Below are 20,461 nucleotides of genomic sequence, written 5' to 3' on the forward strand. Positions count from 1 at the left end.
TCTGCATACATGTAACAATCATGCTATACTATATAGATATATACATAATACTTAACCTTTATTTTTTGTACTAATATCATCTTATTGAAATATAGCTACTCATACTATTATCAACCCTATAATTTTAATATTATATTTATACGACTATTAAATAATTATATACATTATAGCAATATCATTATTCATGAGTATTATATATTAATACACCATAATGATATTCTTATGTTGCATATTGATTTATCGATGTGATCTATTATATTGAATAAATTGTTTAGATTACTTGTGATGTGATTATATTGTGCCTTGTTTCTGTGTAGAATTGGGATAAAGTGGGTCACCATGGGATTATGAGGGCGGTCTTAAATACCGTCGGTCGTATATGGGGAAATCAATGCCCCTGTGTGCATCTGATGAAAATGATATGGATGATATAACCACATGGTGGCCTTTTGTTGATAATGGAAAGAAAAGAGAGAATGGAAAAGTAATGAGAGTACTAATCAAATGAGGATTAGATCATTTGGCCATGCATGGGGATCGGCTCCCTGGTGCACACGTATGAGACGACATGCCATGTGTAAGAATGGCTTGTCGAGGGTTTCGGTGATGCTACTGACTAATCTCCACTTGATATGATTATATGAAGGTGATATTGTTGTGGATGTTGATGCCGTGACACGTGCTTGACTAATCATGTGTTCATTATGTAAATTTGGAAAGCATTTTGCGTGATTGTTTGGGCTATGTATTATTTGTTATTATTCACTGAGTTATAAAACTCACTCCTTTCCTTTACTTTTTCCCAAAAGATAGACATTTTATTGATTCAGAAAAGCTTTGCATCCTGCTCCGCAGAGTTACAATAGTAACTTCTACTTTTTGATAATGTTTAAATATACACTATTGTGTGTAAAAAACTTATCCACATCTATTTATTAAACTCCGCAGTTAAGGTGTTTTGTGTTATATTTTATCATGTAAAATTTATTAGTGTGATGTTCGATAAACTTTTGGATTTTCTAATTGTCTATCTAAGAGTACGAATGGACCAATTAGCTCATATTATGAAAGATGTGATTTGTATATGAAATACATGCCCAAGCTATGAATTATTAATTGGGCTAGAAGTATGAATTGACTGTATGACTTACTAATACAATCATTTATGAGTTTATTGTTCCAAGAATCGGCTTAGGCTTACTACGAGCCTCAGGGGTCTTAAACTTACCTGGGCCTTAGTGCTGTTTCGGCATGGTTTAAGCTCGTGACACTTTAAGATCACATCCAATTTACCAAAATGCTTCAAATATGAGCATTTTATCATACTAATATAAGAATGACAAAAATGCCCCTATGTTATTATAGGTCGAAATCATCGTCAAAATGTATCTAAATGAGCTATGTTGTTATAGATAAAAATCATCATCAAAATGTATCTAAATGAGCTCCAAATACCTTAACTGTATTAAATTACTTAACTTCCATCCAACTTATATTGTCATGGGCTCGATGCTTTCCGGCTCACTGCGGGTATCAATTGTTCATGCGACACTAGCAAGCTTTCCAACAAGTCAGCTAGTCAGCCTTCTCGTCCCACAAAGTGAGAATGTTGGCAAAGCAATGAGAGTTTCAAGCTTAAAAGAGCTAGAGACAGACGAGAGGAAAAAGATTCCACTAAGCAATGGAAAACTTTACACTGCGTATAAAGTTAGTGTGTGCTATGCTATACTCCTATGTATCTCTCTATCCATTTCTGCATCTCTATGCCTACAACTATGTGCATTGCACATATATATAGGTGCACCACCGACCTAAATGTGTGGTTGAGGTGTGGCAGCCTACATGTGGTCCTCTAGAAGGTTCTAGACTGGTTTAGTGCCCCCAGCACCGACCTTATTGCTTGCCTAGCGCCCAATCTTGTCTTAACCTCACAATAGGTTTCTTGCCCAACACGCACCAAGACTCCCCTTGTATGCCAAAGGCATGTTTCAAGGCTCAAATGGGTGATTTTGGGGCCAATTTTGAGTTAGAAGCCAATCTACCCATGAGAGGAAGGCCAAAGTCTAAGTCAAGTGGGACTTGGGCTGCCAGGTGTAAGGGCTGGGCGTTACATTGTGCAGGCAGGCCTGGGGCAGGCAACAGGCGTGAGCTGTGCAAGCTGGGTCGAGCTAAGGGCAAGTCATTGGCCAAGGCTGTGAGATGATGTAGAATTATATGTGAAGACTTGCCTTGTTTGTCAACAAGACTAGGTGGAGCAAGCTAGGCCATCAAGACTACTACAGCCCCTACCTATCCCCGAAAGGCCTTGGGAAAGCATCTCAATGGACTTTATCGTTGGCTTTTCAGGAGTCAAAGGACTTGGCAACATCATGGTGGTGGTAGATCGCTTTAGTAAATGTTGTCTTTATCCCTACCCTAGTCAAGTTTAATACGGAAGATGTTGGCAAGTTATTCTTCTGTCATGTAGTCAATTATTAGGGGCTACCAAGGTCCATCATTAGTGATCGAGATGCTCGATTCACTGGAAAGTTTTGGACAGAACTCTTTAAGCTACTGGGCACAAAGCTTAACTTCTCCACCAGCATTCACCCCCAAATCGTTGGGCAAACCGAGAGGGTGAATGCTTTGTTAGAGCTCTACTTGAGGCACTTTGTGAGTGCCAACCAAAGAGATTGGGTTAAGTTGCTAGATGTAAAAGTTAGACCAGCCCATTGTGCCATCCGAATCTAAACAGTACTAGCCCATTATCCTTCTACTGCTAGGAGCGAGAGGTTATCGTTGCTCTGTAAAGCCAACCTGACGCAGTGCCCTCCGCTCTAGGATTCAGATGGTCCAAGCTTTCGCAAGAACCATATGAGACAACTCTCAGCTTGGAATGGGCAGGCTAGAAATTTGCCACATCGAACCCAACCCTTTGCAGCTAAATCAATGTCACATCATCTTTATGCCCCCACTCGGGTCACAAGCCCACGTTACAAGGCTCGGCCATCCTAATATGTATCATGAGCCACCTTTCTTAGTCGAAAGCCAAGGGGAGCCAAGGGGACAAAAGAGTTCTAATGATGCTACATTACATGTATATATAGCCAAAAAGGTCAATAGTAAGAAGGGATTAAGCCAAAGCTCTACAAAGCTTTACTCCGAAGATATGAGGGCCCTTTTCCTATTGAAGCAAGAGTGGAAAAAATGGCTTATAGGGTCACTTTGCCGCCCAACTTGGAGCTACATCCGGTGTTCCATGTGAGCTTCCTCAAGCCATATCACAAAGACATGGAAGATCCTACAGAGGGTAAATCAAAGCGAGCTCCATAGTCGTCAACATCACACACGAGCATGAAGTTGAGGAAATTTGGGCACATCGTGTGTCCCACAAAAGGGAGTCCATCCAAGCCATATTGAGTATTTAATGATATGGAAGGGCTTACCTGATGCCAAGGCTAGCTGGGAACATGAACTTTTCTTATGGCAATTCGACGACAAAATCCTCGCCTACAAGCAAGATGCGATGAGGGCGTCACGTGTTTAACTGGGGGAGAATGTCATTAGCCACCTCTCTTAGCCTAAAGCCAAGGGGGCAAAAGGGTTCTAATGGTGCCCCATTACATGTACATATAGCCAAGAAGGTTAATGGTAAGAAGGGACTAGGCCAATCTCCATTATTCTAGAAGTTTCAGAAGAGACTCCAAGGAAGAGACTCCAAGGAAGAGCCTAGAAACATATGGAACATTCTAGACAAGCCTAGAGAGTACTAGAAGGATCTAGGGAGATCCAAGAGGTTCTACCATAATCTAGAACCCACTAGAAGGTTGGAGCATCATCTGGACATTTCTAGAAAGTTCTAGCAGCATCCAAGCCTACCAAGGGGCCTCTAGAGCCTTCTACCAAAATCTAGGCCAAGACATGACTAGAAAGCTTTTGAAAGAAAGGGCACCAACCTTGCATGCCTATAAATAGCAAACTCAGCCAACTTAGGATAGCATAGAGTGACAAGTGTTTTATGAGAGCCACTACACTTCTCTAACTTGGGCATACCTTTGAATCAAGCTTTGTAACTACTTGTATAACATTTTTGCCACATTAATAGATGGTCTAGCCTTTTGTTATTTGCTTAGAACACATTTGGGTTCCCACCTTATCTTAGCCTTAATTTAAGCACGACCGAGTAAGGAGACAAGCTGACTAGCTACTTGATAGGCCATGTGCTACTGCCGCACGGGGAAACTGCTAGGAGCAGCAAGCAATAATCTCTAAGCCCGTGACAATATTCACTCATATATATATATATACTCATGTACTTCATATAAAAAACTTAAGATATTCTTCACTTTTACTTTGACCTATTGAATACTTTAGCTTATAAAATTATATCCATTAAATACTTCAACTTGTAAAATTATTTTATTGAATACTCGAACTTGTACAATTAGATTGATTAAACAATTATTAGATAGTTGAAAAATGTAAAAATTATTGTTTCAAAAATTATACTACTCACTTATCAAGTGAATATTTTGCACATAATCGCCAAAAACACGAAAAAACTATCACTGTTAGTACGGTGAGAGGTATAATATTATCAAAATTCATAACTTCATGGGCATAATTAATATGTTGCAAATTTAGAATGCCACAAGATATTTTTCATAAAGTACAATGGTAAATTTATGCATTCAACCTTTATATTACATATGTATAAAATGATCATTTTATCCCTGTAGGGTAAATCTAAAATAATTCATCCAACTAACTAAAAACGTCATTTTAACATGTAAATGATCTCAAAAACGTGGGATTTCCAAAAAACAATGTGATTTAGCTATGGCACGAGTAGAATTGACATACAATAATGTTATCCATAGTGCTATAAGCAAAACACCTTTTTCTATAATGCATATGAAGGTTCCTAACCATGTGTTCGACCTGGTTAAGCTACACAAAAGTTCTTGGATTTGGTATGCAACCAGAAATTTGGCAGAATGGGTTCAATTAATTTAAGAGGATGTTAATAAGAAGTTAGAAAAGACAAATGCAAAATTAAATTTAAACTGAAACTTAAATTTATTATATATACATACACGGGGTTGTAAATTCAAGCTTAAATTATATTATAAAATCATTTTTGGAGAATATGTAACTAATTTAAATTTATTATTATTATTATTATTATATATGTGAGGAGAAGACAAATAGCTAAAAAACTAATTAACTTAATTGTATAACCCTTTCAAAACAAAAAAAAAAAGTTAATTGTATAACAATCAAAATAAATTATTGCAAGACGTGTAATTTCTTGCAGAATTATAAAATTGATTTATTTTATGGTAAAAAAAGCTTCCAAATTTTCAAAAACTATATACTTTTATTACTTTATATTAAGTCAAATTATTCATATTAAGGTTGGATCAATAAATTAAGTCTTTAGATTGAATCAAAAGAGTAGTTAACTATCGTTAAGTCTAGATTATCCGAATCAGATTGAATAAAAATTTTAGGTATCATAAATTAGGTATGAACGACAAATTCACATTGAATTTGCAAATCACATCGCCATTTGTAATCCAACAATAATTGTAACGAGAACCTTCGATTGTATCTTCAAGTCAAAATGTATGTCTCATCTTGAAAAAATTGTCAAGGTAAATTGCAAAATTCAACTTCATTTATGTTTGCTTAGACATGGCAAAAAGATTTGTAAGGTATAACTATTTTGAATGTGACAAGGTAGGCCAAAGAGACTATATTTTATTATTTTTATTATATATTAATTCGATTTAATTTGAACCAAAATACTCATTATATGTCAAAAAAAAAAAAAAAAACCAAAATACTCATAAAAAAAAAAAAAAAAATCCTACTTATTATATGTGGAATAGAAATGGCGAGGACAAAATCCCAAAAAGCAATGTCAACAAGTTTTCCAATTTAAGCAAATACATATCCCACTTACTTTTTATGCAGAAAGAAAGTGAGATTCGCAATCTCTTTGTCCTCATGCATTATTACCCGTTATGGCACCATCACCAGTTCACCACCCATCAAGTCAAGCATCTATATAATAATAATTCAAAAATACAAAACCACGCGCTCCTTGGTGTGTTGTGTACTATCCTCAAAGTCAATATCTAATTGATTTTCTTTTTAATTATTACTTCAACGCATTATTATTATTTTTTAAATCTCTTTTTATGTTAGACTATCCATTAACAGAAGCCCAAGAGATCAATTATCTGGATTCAGTTAATAATGGGGAGTAAAACACTTGTCCGCTTGTCTTCGGTGATACTAACTGTTATAGTAGCTGTTCAAATAATTTTTATTTGTTTTAATAAGTATTAATGATTAGATGTTAGCTGTTAATTGTTTATGCAATTGTTTAAAGAAAAAATGTTTAGTAAAACTGGATGTTTGATTATTTATTAGAATTAAAATGATAAAAAAGACATTGGAATGATAACTTAAAATTTTAAATTATAGTCATAGAAGATATATATATATATATATATAAAATGACAAGTATTTTTTTCTTTTTAAAATTATTATCATATTTTTTATTTTTTATTTCAATTTTTATATAACAAAAGATTATTTCTTATAAAATTAAAATCAGTTGTAATTTTTATTTAATTTTGACAACATGCTTAAATTTTAAGCCTTCACAATAGGAAAAAAAAAAGAATAAGAGTGTAAAAGAAGAACAATCTAAATGTTGTACAAATATTAAATTACCGAACAATCTATTTAATGGACAAACGGTTTTGACTCTGGTCAAAACACTAAAAGCTTTCTCTAAAACATTACTGTGGAATATGCTCTAACTATTTATTTAGATAAGAATTTTTTTTTTTCAATCATTGTTTCTTAGAAAATAAGATTTGGTCACTTTTTTATCATTTAAAATTAATGAATTGTTGGATTCTAATTTTTAATTCAAATGAAATATCAATTACAAGCACGAGGATAACCACAGTATAAATTCAAAAATAGAAAATTATCCAATATATTTTTAATGAATACCAAATTTTTTATGAAATAATACTAATTAAGCTAAATGAGAGAAAAGCCTGATTTTTTGACCATTATTACAATTGTGGCAATTTTTCAATTTTATAGATTAATACAGTGAAAGTTTTTTTTTTTTTTTTTTTTTCCTTTTAACATTCATGGCCTCCATCTACCTGCCATCCAATTTTGAGTGATGTTGTTGTTAAATTGAGACTATGAATCAATGTTTGGACAAATTAACACAGAGTGGATTGTCCATTTAAACGATTAATCGAAAAGTCCTATCACGATTGCCACCATTTTATGGTAGGGCATTATTATTTAATTTAAATAGTTGTTAAGCCGTCTTACGCGCAGATTGTGAAATATCGCTTTTGACCAAAAATTTTAAGGACTTTAGATTTTTTTTTTCATTTAAATAATTCCCTTAGATAATATGATTGAATGATTAAAAGTGGAATTTAATTTATGTATATTTTAAATTTATGAAATATTTTTGATTTTAAATTTGATTGACATGTAAGATAATTTCAGAATTTTAAAATCCAATAAAATTTATAATATTTTTAATATAATGCAAGTTATAAATCATAGGTTCACTATATGAAATCTTATAATTTAATTTAAAAATTAAAACAATATAATAGGAAGAAAGAAATTAAAATTAAAGCAAATATAAATCATAAAAGTTGTAAACGATGATTCCAAACAACAAAACTTTTATATTAAAAAAGAAAAATTATAGAAATTCCTTTACCGTGCTTTTTAATTTCTCACTGTTGGTTTCGATGTAATTAATACAATCACTCAAGATTTTATTTAATATCACTATTTAATAATAATTATTTAACATAATAAATTGCAAAATCATAAAAAAATATTAATTAAATTAAAAATGTCAAAAAATAATATCTAGTATCGTCAAGTCATCACTTCAAATATCTAATTTTATGTTTTCATATTTATGTTTTTATATATTTATATAGATAAATAGACATTCTTTGCAACCTTTTCTCCTTAGACTAAATCATGTGGCTCTTCTCCTCCTAATGTAGAAATTCAAAATCAACTACTGAATTGAAAATCAATGTTAATAGTTTCGAGCACTGCTGCTTCATTCACGAGTGCGGTGCTTCATCATCTATTGTCGCCATCAATATCGGTGGTTGTTGATCAATTCTTTTTCATTTGGAAAATTGAGGGCCTTGGTGTAGATTCTAACTAGTACTGCAATGGCTATGCGTGAAAGGAAAAAGATAACGGTGGATGATAAAATTTTAAAAAAAAATACAATAAAAGAATGAAAATATTAGATTGGGAAAAGGGTAAGGTTTAGATAAGCATAAATAGAATTAAAAAAATTATATGTTTAGATAAACTTTACTATAAATTGAATTTCTTTCCCCCAAAATTAAGACAAATCAAAATAAAAAAGTAATTTATTTCACTTTCTTTAGCTGACTAAAATAGACACAAAATTTTTTTTCTACATCATTGGTGTCTTAATCCACTGGACTGGTTTAAATGTACTCGTGCCGTGTTACATCTTTAAGGGGGAATTCAGAAGCACTTTGGTAGAGATTTCTTTTATTTAAAAAAATGGAACATTTAATTTTTTATGTAAAGAATCTGTGTCTTTTCTACTCGTGCTTTGCTGCGTCTTTAAAGAAAAGTTTGAAAAGTACTCATAATAGGAATTTTTTTCATCTAGAAAAAATGGAACACTCAACTTGTTATGTAAAGGATTTGCGTTTTTTCTATATAGACCAACCTCATTATTTTTAAATAAAAAAAAAACTAATTAGAGATTTTTTTAAAATTAGTGCTCTTTGACTGGTAAATTTTATTAAATCATAGGGATCATTGATAGAGGAAGGGCTAGGGGTGGCCCCGCCCTCCCCTAACCAAAAATTTTTTAAAAGAATTTGCCCATAAAATAATGAAAATTTTTATTTTATCTTTTAAAATAATAAATTTTTTCAATTTCTTCTCCTTAATTTTTGAAATTATTTTTAGCTTCCTATAATTTCTGACTCCTTCACTGATAGAGACTTTAAGTATGGGTTGATCTATGGCTTAAAGAAATCAATCTTAAATCCAATATAAAATATATAATATTTAGGTAATTAATGATACAAGAAATGTTTATATTATTTGCAAATAATAATTTCTTTATGTCAAGAAATAACTATATAGACTAAAACAAGGAGATTAATCGTATGACATGACTTGTATCTACAATCGCTGGAGAGTGAGATGATGTTTCAATACTTGAAGATTGTTTGAGTTAAGTCCAAAATTTGAGCCACGTGTTGGCTAACCCATAATTGAAAAATATTTTATTAATGATTATAATAAAGTATATTTTCTTTAAATTTAATTTGTGAAATATTGAAATGGCTTTTGTGTATTCCTTACCTTTTTTTTAAAAAAAAAAAAAAATTCTATTATTAGGGGGACCAAATGAATCATAACTATAGTTGTCTATTTTTTCTTTCTCATAAATACATAATGAAAATTGTTCCCATGTTTAATCTAGATGTAGTTATAAAATTCTAGTTCATGTTCAATTTTTTCCTTTTTCTTATCATGAATAATAAAATAATAAGTGATAGATGTAAGATTTAAAATAAAATAATAAGTGATAGAAGCAAGATTTAAATGTAAAAAGTAAAATATCCATTTAAATAAAAGTCTTTAAAAAATCTATTTTTTAATTATATTAAAAATAAAAGTGTTAGATATCATTAATGATTATAGCAGTTAGATATTAGTTATTAATAGGTAGTTGTTTATATAGTGGTTTAGAATAAAAATGTTCAGTAAAATAACTACTCCCTCCGTCTCAAAAAAAAAAATAGTCCATATTTCCTGCTAATTGCTAGTAAAATAGTTGATAGCTACTAAAGAGGGTGATGGTTCCTGCTAGCTATTTTGTTCGGCTATAGAAAGAATAATAAATTGTAATTTTGTTACCACAATTGCTTTTAGGTAATATAAAATGAAAATCATTTGATAATGACACGAAATTTGGAATTAATACATCAATTTAGAGTGTATATCAATAACATGAGTGGGGTTTGGAAGAATGAATAATTGAATAGGTAGGATGGTGCTTAGAGTGACCTAAGTTGGGTGGAATATAAATCCAAGAGAAGGTGTCACTAGCGAAGAGCTTTTGGGATGAATTTGCAATTAGCCCCCTATAAGAGTACAAAGGAAGGGTAAGAAAATGAAAGGAAAGGGAGATTTGCTAAAGATTATGATTTTGCCTCTTGGCTTCTTACACAAAAGCTTTGATGGAATGTTGGACCATCAAGCATTTGGGCATGTAACTAACTTCCAGGCGAATAAAGCAATAATAGTGATATGCCCATTTATTTATTTATTTATTTATTATTATGTTGAAAATTATTTTCAATATACACATCATAATCAATAATAATCTAGGGTTAGGATAGTATTATTGAAAAATTAAAATCTTCGATCTAGATCGAGTTTAAAAATATGAAAAATTAAGTTCAACTGAACTAACCAAATGTTTAGTGCTATCATTATCAATAACGACAGATAATCTAAGTATTTTTCCACTATAATGTTTAATCGACTAGAGTATGTATGAATAATTTTGAGTTCCGCTTTATTTATTTACAGAACAAAATGAAATAATTATGATTCTTGACTAAAAGAAATATTTTTCATACATAATACATTGTTATTTGAACCTTCTAAAAAATCATAAATTTTTATCTTCATAAGAAAATTACTTCACATTTATATTTAAAATAAAAGTTAACAATAATTCTGAAAGTTTTGTAGGTAAATTCTGAAAATCTGTAGGTAATCATGATTATCTATAGAATATCGATATAATTTTTTTATCGGTAAAATCCTTGTCAGTAATTTTTTCAACGAATAATTTTTCTGTCGGTAATGTAACAACTGAAAAACTGTCGATAAATCAATTATTTTTGTCGGTAAATTTAAATTTCAATTGTTTATAAATTTTTCATTAATTTTGTTGGTAATTTATCAGATTTTGTCAGTGTTTTGCAAAAATTACTATTTTTAATTCTTCAAATTAAATTATTTGGTAGGTAATTTGTTGAAAAAGAGTCGATAATATTAGGCAAAATTGCATTTTTATTTTTTATTTAATTAATATACTAGTTGCATCTTAATAATTATACTAATTAAACTTTAATAATTGTTAAATAAAAAAATTAATAAGAAAACACAAATAAAAAAAAAAGATGAAGATGGAAAATAAAAAAAAAAAAAAAAAAAGAGAAAAGGAGGAAAAACTAGAAAGAGAAGAAAAAGAGATGATAATAATAAAAGGAGAAAAGAATAAACAAGAGATGATAATAAGAAGAACCAAAAAGAAGAAGAGGAGAAAGAAAGAAGAAGAAAAGGAAGATCAAGAAAGTGTTGAAGAAGAATAAGAGAAAGAAAGAAAAAAGAGAAGATATAACAAGACGATGATTAAGTAGGGAAAAAAAGGAAGAAAGAGAAGAAGAAAGCTAAGGCAAAGAGAAAAAATGAAATAGAAGAAGAAAAATTTAATGACAAGTTAAATGAGGAAAAAGCAAAGGATTGATGCTCAAAAGCAAAATTTTCGTATTTAACGACAGAATTTTCAGTCGCTAAATACTGAATTTTTATTGCTAAATTTTGTTTTTATACCCATTTATTCCGTGTAAAATTTTTAAATTTTTTTAAAAAATTTTTCGGTAATCTGTCTATTAATTGATTGGTAAATACCTACAGATTAGCAACAGAAAATTTTATCTCTAATTAGTTGGTAATTTGTCGGTAATTTTTCACTAAATTTCGTCATTTACGGCCCATTTATACTGCCTGAAATTCAATATTTTTATAAAACATCAACAGGTAATCTCTCGCTAATTAGTCCGTAATCTATTGATAATCAGTCGGTATATTGTCAAACTATGCATGAATTTATGACGTGCTTTTTATTGATAAAATTTAAATTCGTCATTCAAATTTATCGGTAGTCCGTTAGTAATTGATCGCTAAAATTATATACCATTTTTTAACTTGGAACCATTGTTCATCTATAGATAATTACCAATAAAATACGTCTATCGGTAAAATTTATAAATGCTGATTTTTTTCTGTAGTAGGAGCATGACTTTTGTAGCTAAGTTCATCCCTGCCATGCAAACCCTACCCTCGTAGGATGAGAATATATATTCCAAAGGCATGTAGTCACCTATCCGTTTTGTATTTATTTGATTGATTTGGGTTTATCAAACTGAAACCAATGCATTTATATGGTAATCGAACTCACATTGAAAATTCAAAAATTGATTCGGTATGAATTGAACTAAATCGATTTGCATTTAGTTCGATTATTTCACATCAAATCATTTATTTTGAGTTTAAAAATTAATTTGGTTAGATATATATAAAACTAAACTTAAACCAAAAATTGAAGAACAGTTATCACTATTCAAACCTCTCGGTTGAGGAATTCTAAAAATTTGATCAAACCAGGCTGGAATGAGTCAGTTCATTTAGAGCTTTTGACTAATACTAACCTTTATCTCGTACACATTTTTCTTTCTTTCTTCTTTTGCCATCGTGATTTTAGAGCTTGTGTTCGCCATTGGTAGACTCAGTTAACACTGAGAATCTAAAATATTAGAATATTAAAAGTTTGATAACCAAACCATTTAAGAAAAATAAAGAGAGAGAAATGGCTTTAGAAAGAGAGTGATACTTATTTTACAAAACCAAACTGTTTGCAATTTGAAACAAGGTGCCGTCCTCTTGATTTTTAAAGTATGTTTAGTTCGAATCCAACAGACAGAGGCTTGCTAACTCCTGCCTAGTTGGATGACCAATGGTCGAGGCCTTCGCACTAAATTTACTGTATGCCTTAAGATCCGAGTGTTCCTATCTAGGATTCACATTAGTGGTTTCCTCAGGCCTGTTATTTTTTCCCTTTTTGCTTGTTAGTCTTTCAGGCTTATCATTATAGCAGGCATGCTTAGAATAGTTGCCATAGAGGTTCGTTCGGTTGAGTCTTTCTTGCTTGAATGTTTAACATCCTGAGTAAGGAAGGAATTGTCTCTCTTTCACTTTTTCATCATTAGTTTGGATAATATTTTCATAATAGATAGAGTTAAAAATTCAGGTTAGTAGTGGGAAATTAAAATAAGCTTTTTAGAATATATCATCGTCTTGCAAGTATAATTGAGAGCTCCACTTGGTCGATTGATAGGGTAATTGTGAGCAACATATCCTTCACATCAAAGGACTATCATTTAAAGGACTAAAGGTAAGTCAAACATTCTTCCTCTAAAGTTGACACAACTTGGTATTAGGCCAAAGCACAATTTTCAACCCAGTTGATCGAACAACAGTAGTGAAGGGACTTCAGAATGAAAAACTTCTCTTTCTATCTCCCTTTTACCGGGGACATCTTCCTTTTAAAGACGTTGCTAGGCGAATCTTGAGCCTACAAATGAAATTATCTTCTCTTTAGCGAAGATGTAAGTCATACATTTTGCTCAGTACGCCATTACTTAGCTTATACCCTCCTTTACAAGCTAATTTGCAGGCTAACTAGTACTTTTATGTTGTTCAAGTGTATTTGACTGAGGGAGAGGCCTTGGAAGTTCAAGTAGCTTGTTAAGAACATCCTTAAGGGGAATCAAACCCAGAACTTAAGTGTTCCTTATAGACCATCAAATTATTGGAGCCTGGACCATTGCTCGCCCTTTGCGAGCTTGTTGTGTGAGACAATTTATATGAGAGGGAATACTATAATGATAGTGATAGTTCAGCAGGTTGCCTGTGTCTATATTGGATTGGAGATTTTTCCACCTTAACGTTTTCCTGTTGATCCATAAGTTCAAGCTAAGATTCTTGGGTGTAGGTTGGTTTACTCAAATGGAAAATTTGGCAAGATGAACTTGCTTTAGGTGGATCGAGTCATCGATGAGTTGGGTTCATGGTGGGCTTAGGTCATTAAGGATGGTTCGTGCTTAAAGTTTCAGCCATGGAAGTTGAACTTGGTCGACTAATATATTGGTAGAGGAAATTGCTCATAAAGTTAGACATGTGAATGAAAAGTCCTTAGCATTGCTTTAGTAAGTTCGACATATGTATAGCATTGGAAATCAGTGAGTTTGGTTGACTAATTATTAAGCAAAGAAAATTGCTTCGTAGGATGGTTTGCTTGGTGTTGACATTTAAAGAAAACAAAAGATTCTCTAAGGAGATATGTCTTGAAAGTTCTTCTTTGTATCTAGATATTTCAATTATGGCTTGAAGGTTCAATCATGGCTAGATGGTTTGATCATGGCTTAATGGTTTGTTTATGACTTGTTAGTTCGATAAGTTCGTGGAGGTTTGGTCATGTGAACAGCTCAATAAGTATAGGTTCAATCATGTAGGGGCTTAGTAGGTTAAAAATAAATTACTTAAGGGTTTGATCATGGAAGTTGAGCTTGGTGGCTTGTGTAAGGCTCAACAACAAGGCAAATTCATGGAAAACTTTAATGCTCATGTTTAAGGCTCAGTAAGCAAAACAACATTCATTGAAAATTCAAATGATCATGTTCAAGGCTAGGCAAAATAAAGAAAAGTTTATAGAAAATTTAAATGTTTTCAATTTCTTAAGAGCATGGGGCAAGATTCGAGAGATGAAGGAAAAGTTTTAGTTTGTTTTTGTTTTATTATTGTTTTATTATTAAAAAGAAATAAATTACAAATTGAAGAGAAGTTTTAAGAGAAAGAGTAAAATTACCTCATAAAGAGAGAGAGGTTTTACCTTTTGATGAAGGGTTGTGAAAACACAAATGGAGTGGGATAAGATAATTTATAGAATAATGGAGGAAACTTTTTAGGATTTCAAATTTGAATAAAAAAAGGTTTTTCCCCCTTCTTTTTGCTGCCTCTTTGTGTCTTCTTTTTTTCACTCAAAATTAACTAAATTGGATCAGACCTATTTTCTATGATCGTGTACAATAAATTGGAAATTTTGGTTTTGTAAATTTATTTCCTACCAAATTGGATTTAATAGATAAACTGAACATAAATGGGTTATAATAACAAGGACATGTGATACAATAAAAATGTTTACCAGGGACCAATATGAAATTTACATATATAATTTTCTAATAATTGCTAGTGTTAAAAATCCCACACAAAATAAATATTACATCCATAAAAGGCATAGAAGGATGGAAGACTCTTAAATCTTTAGAGGTTATCACCAAGATTAATATGGTAAGTACTATAACTTTTTAGCATTGGTTGACTCAAGCGTAAGTACGTCAATTTCACACTGTTGTATCTTTATGAATTTAACCTCTTACCCAATTTACATGTGCTCTTTCATTTGTAATAACATGGACTAAATGGATACTCAGCACAAACCCTAAATAGAAATTGATATGTTTTCCTATTTAAATATTGACTTAGAGTTCAAAAGAGACCTTATATATACAACCTTAATTCTCATAACGAGGTGTTTAATCTCTAAGCAATGAATCCCTAAACACAATTAACATTTCTCTCATTTCTTAAAAAAAAAAAAAGAAAAAAAAATTCTCTAAAAGTTGTCTCTGATATCTTAATGGTTATCACTAAGACTAATAATTGAAAAGACAACCATTTTTATTTCTACAGTGATACTCACTTGTTTGAATGTTTCACAAAAGATTAAAATTTAATATTTTAATAAAAGAACAGATGGTACAATTGATCGTCATGCCCTTCAAAACTTGATTGAAAAAATTATAGATGTCTCCATATTATGCTAAAATTAACTACTCTATTTCTTTTTTTTTTTTTTTAAATACACTACTTTGTCTTTATGTTTTCTATAGTTAAATATTATTGCTCTTCCATAAAAAAGTTAAATGACTTGTAAAAAACTAAATTGGTGTTAATTTGTGTTAAATGACTTCTCTTTTGTTTAGTGACTTATAAAATTACAAAAATACTCTTAAACTCCTTTTAAATTTGTGTTTTCTAGCAAACTTAAATCAATTTTTAAAAAGTAAGTTTAAAGGCATTCCCAATGCAAAAATTAAAAACTATAACAACTCCTCTATCAGAAGTTCAAAACAAAATTCAAAAATCAATAAAACAAACTCAAATGGTGAACCAAAATATAATTCATGAACCAAATTCAAAATTAAAATTTCACTCATCCGAGGGTGAATGTACATGCATTGGAAGGGGGGAGGGGGGCAGTTGTCCCCATCTCAAAAAATTTGTCTTTTACATCCTCATGTCTCAAACCCTAACCATCTTGACATATTTTTAATCAATTTGACCCCTTAATTTTTGTAAGCCGAAACATAGATTGCTCCCTGAACTTTTAAAAATAACCCTGCGGCACCCTCAACTTTGCGGAGACCATTTGTGCACCTCAAATTAATTTTTACCAATTAAGCACTTCTCCACACCTCAAGTTAATTTTTACCGATTAAGCACTTCTCCAATCTAATATAAGCGTGTGAATTACAAACCTATTGAGTAGGATAAGTAAGTCAAAGTGGAACCCATTTTAATTTCCAGATCAGCAATTTTTTTCTAGAAAAAAAGAAAAGCTAAGTAAAAGATAAAAAGGACAATTTAGGTATTATCTTCCACAACCAACACCACCAGCGATCTCAGGTCCAAACTTCATTGTTACCTTTCATTAAACTAGCATGATTCGTTGAGCGATGATCTAGACTTTGCTGTGGTGCTTTCTCATGCAATCATTTTCGCATGTATGAGTTCAAGGCGAGGTGGTGAGCACGTGGTTGTGATAGAGATATACTATTCACCATGCAAATGTAATAGTATGTTTTTTTTTCGTTATTTTTTTAAACAATTATTTCTATTATTTTAATTGGAATTTTGAATTAAATAAATAAATTTTTCAGCATATTTTATAATAACGATGTTAGTACATTTTGTATGTATTTGATTGGACCAAGTAGAGAATAGTTGTTTATATTGACTATTAAAACATATTCACTAGGACATTAAAATAAGATTTATGTTCTTAATCTTGATTTAATTAATATGAGCGAATATATATTGCTTTATGTTTTAATTCATTAAAGAGTGAATTTATTTATTGGGATAATAATTTTGGGTGAATTGGACAAAAGCAACTTGTATTTGGTGAAATATCAATTAACAGTAGAATCCATGTCTCGGTTTAGAGAATGATGATGCACTTTAAGTAAACTTATAAGGTTTCACTGTGTATACCATACAAGTAGATTGTTAATCCTACATATGAAATAAGTTAAGTGACAATCTTAAAAATTATAATTGTTATTTAAATAAATTGTTAGTGATTTATTTTATTTGACAAACATTTGTAATCTTTACATGGGGAATATAAATTATTATGTTATGGAAAGTTAAATTAATAAAAGTTCAATTGTTAATTTTTGGTGGAATAATTTATGATTAATTATAATAAGAATGTACTTGTCTTGTATGGATTCTTATTATAGTTTGTAGCCTTATTAACTTATTTCTGCGGTCCCTATTGTGCCTAAATTATTTGGACTGTATGTAGGTCATTTATTTTAAATAATTAATAGATTAATTTTATAATTAAAATTTTATTTATTAATTTTTTAATTAAAAAAGAGTTAATTTATTTTATTTAAAATATCAACCGCGTGGGTAACAGAATGATTAATCTTATCGTTTGCTTCCCACGTGGATAAGAGAGATTTTCATTTCTTGAATACGGGTTATTTTTAGAGATAATAGAATATTCATAAAAAATGCAATATACTCTCAAGAAACAGACTTATTATTTTTTTTCTACCCACTCAGAAATATAGAATTTATAGAATAAATTAAGGTCACATAGCAAAAAACTGTAACTTGAAGAATTCTAGAAAGAACTTCGGTGAGCAATTCTGTGTCACAACAAATCAGTTCTTGTATAATTTGTGTGGTTGATTTGCTTTGGTACTTGTTTCCATCCTGGTTGTTTTTGCTGCTTAATTTTCGGCTCTCATCAATTGATATCAGAACCTTTCGAAAGTCGTATAAGGTGGCCTGTTCACTTGTTTATATTTTATCATATTTTTGATAAATTATTTTATTTTTCGCATGGTACGTGATGATTGTATTTTGTATATAATTGTGTTGTGTTTCTGTTTGATCACGTGATTATATACATGATAATTTTTTCATTAATTATTTAGATATGGATTTATGAAATTAGTTTGTTGAAAATCAATCTGCTGTGTTTTTTAAGAAAAATCAGTTTTGCAGAAATATGTGTCATGAAAAACGATTTGGATTTTTTATTAAATTAAAAAAAATTGGAGATTGTTTCTGCAATCGCGTTCTTCACAAGAACACGAAGAACAGACGGTAGATGCCCAGATTGCCAGATTACCTAGAACAGTGCCAACGGTAGCAACGTTGATGGCAAGCCATGTGAAGGTTTCCGACCGACGGTGGCTCACCTCCGGCAGCGCCTGGTTCGTCATTGTAGGGTCTATGTCCTCTGGAAATCGAACGGTTTTTGGGTGAAGTTGCTTCGCGTGTTTTGCTCAATGACGAAGCTTGCCAGTGTCGGAATGGACGGCTAGCGCAAGCGTTGCGCAACCACTGAAGTCTTGGTCTGGCGACGACAAAGCTTGACGTGGGCAAAAATGGAGGCGGCGCTAAGTTTTCTTATCTAGAAGAAGAAGACGTTCTGGAAACTTTCAGAACAATCCTTTAAATATTATAAAATTTGTATACTGGCCTTAAACTTTCTAGTTATGCAAATAGATCCTAAAAATGTTTTATTTAGACCCAGAATGTTTCTGAGTTTCACAGACAGAACCTAAGAAAATTTATTTGAATTTTTTAAATTCTGGAAACTTGCTGTATTTTTTTTAATTACAGAAAAATAAAATTTATTTTTTTAATAAATAAAAAAAGTTTGAGGCTTTGGTTTTTTTCTAGACCCAAATTTTAGAATCAATGGGTTTTTCAAGCATAATGCTTACTTTCTCCGATTGATTGAAATTTGGTGGAAACATCGAAAATGGCCTTATTAGTAAAACACACTTCTATGCAGTGATGTTCGTCGTTTTTGGCCACCCCAGGTTCTTTAGATGGTTATTGGTCAATTTTTCTATTTTAGGTGAATTTTTTCAGTTTTTTATAAAAAGGAAATTTTCTATGATAAATTCTTATGGAAATTTACTATTTTTGTTAATTAGAGTCCAATGGAATTTTTTTAAAAACAAATATTATATATATATATATATATACACTTGTATGTTTAATTTTTATGCATGACATGTGATTAGTTTAATTCTCCTATCGAGATTGCTACTCATGAATGTTGTTAGAAATGCATAAATGAATTTTGGTATCATTATTGTCTTTTTTGCAATTATGATTTAAATTCTGTTAATTATTATTGATATGCTGTTTTATTTTATTGCATGATCTTATAAGAGAAACGACATCATTCAATCCCTTAACCAACATCCTAACCCATAACAAGCTTGGGTTCCAAACTATATGGACTGGAAAAGAAATTTGGACATTGTGTTTACTGCTGAGGAGTAAAAGTTTGTGCTTAGTGAGGTGTTTCCTGAAAAACCCGGTGATGGTGCCTCTATTGAGGACACCAGGGTTACCAGAAATGGGTTAAGGCTGATGAGATGGCGCGATGTTACATTTTGACATCTGTGTCAAATGTTTTGCAACATCAGTATCAGAAGATGGACATAACTTATGACATCTTAGAGAATCTCAAGGAGATATTTGGAGACCAGACTAGTGCAATTAAGCAGAATGCACTAAGGGAGATTCTTACTTCTAAAATGGAGGAAGGAACTCCTATTAGAACTCATGTCTTGAGGATGATGAGTCTTCTAAATGACAAGGAGGTTCTTGGGGCTGAGGTTGACAAGACTACTCAAATTGAGATGGTCTTGAACACTTTGCCAGCCGATTTTCAACAATTCCGTTTGAACTATAACATGAATAAGATGGATTTTACTCTGTCTAAGTTGTTGAATAAGCTGGTGGCTGCTGTAACATCCCTTCCCGGTCCATCCATTAACCCGAATGGACCGAGCCGAGACGCTACAATCTGGTTGAATCTATGTCCTGTCATGCTTATATCATCCTGTATGCTAAATATGAATACAAAACACTCCCAATTAAACTCCAAACTTCCAACATCTCCAAATAATCATCATAACACAATAACACTTTATATATGTTCATAACTTTATAAATCCTCAATAGCATTTAATATCCAGCAATTAATTGCATTCATTATATATATCAAGTCTTCAAGAACTAATCATACCAATTATTTTAAAATATTTCCTATTCAATCATTTCATAAGTATTATTCTTATCTCCAAATACTTATGCCAAAATAATTACATGCTTCACTTATATTTCCAATCACATAAGCTCTAAACAATATAATAATTAT

At 31.2% G+C, this 20,461-nt stretch overlaps 1 non-coding gene across 1 annotated transcript; it reads right to left on the minus strand.

The window, feature by feature from the left end:
• Positions 1–2,687: 2,687 nt before the first annotated feature.
• LOC149493810 (signal recognition particle RNA) lies at positions 2,688–2,986 on the minus strand. The gene has a single exon (XR_016322751.1).
• Between the last annotated feature and the right edge of the window lie 17,475 nt (positions 2,987–20,461).

Source organism: Jatropha curcas, chromosome 9 (assembly GCF_041381405.1).
Source record: "Jatropha curcas cultivar XTBG-Jc1 chromosome 9, XTBG_Jcur_1.0, whole genome shotgun sequence".
Lineage (NCBI taxonomy): Eukaryota > Viridiplantae > Streptophyta > Magnoliopsida > Malpighiales > Euphorbiaceae > Jatropha > Jatropha curcas.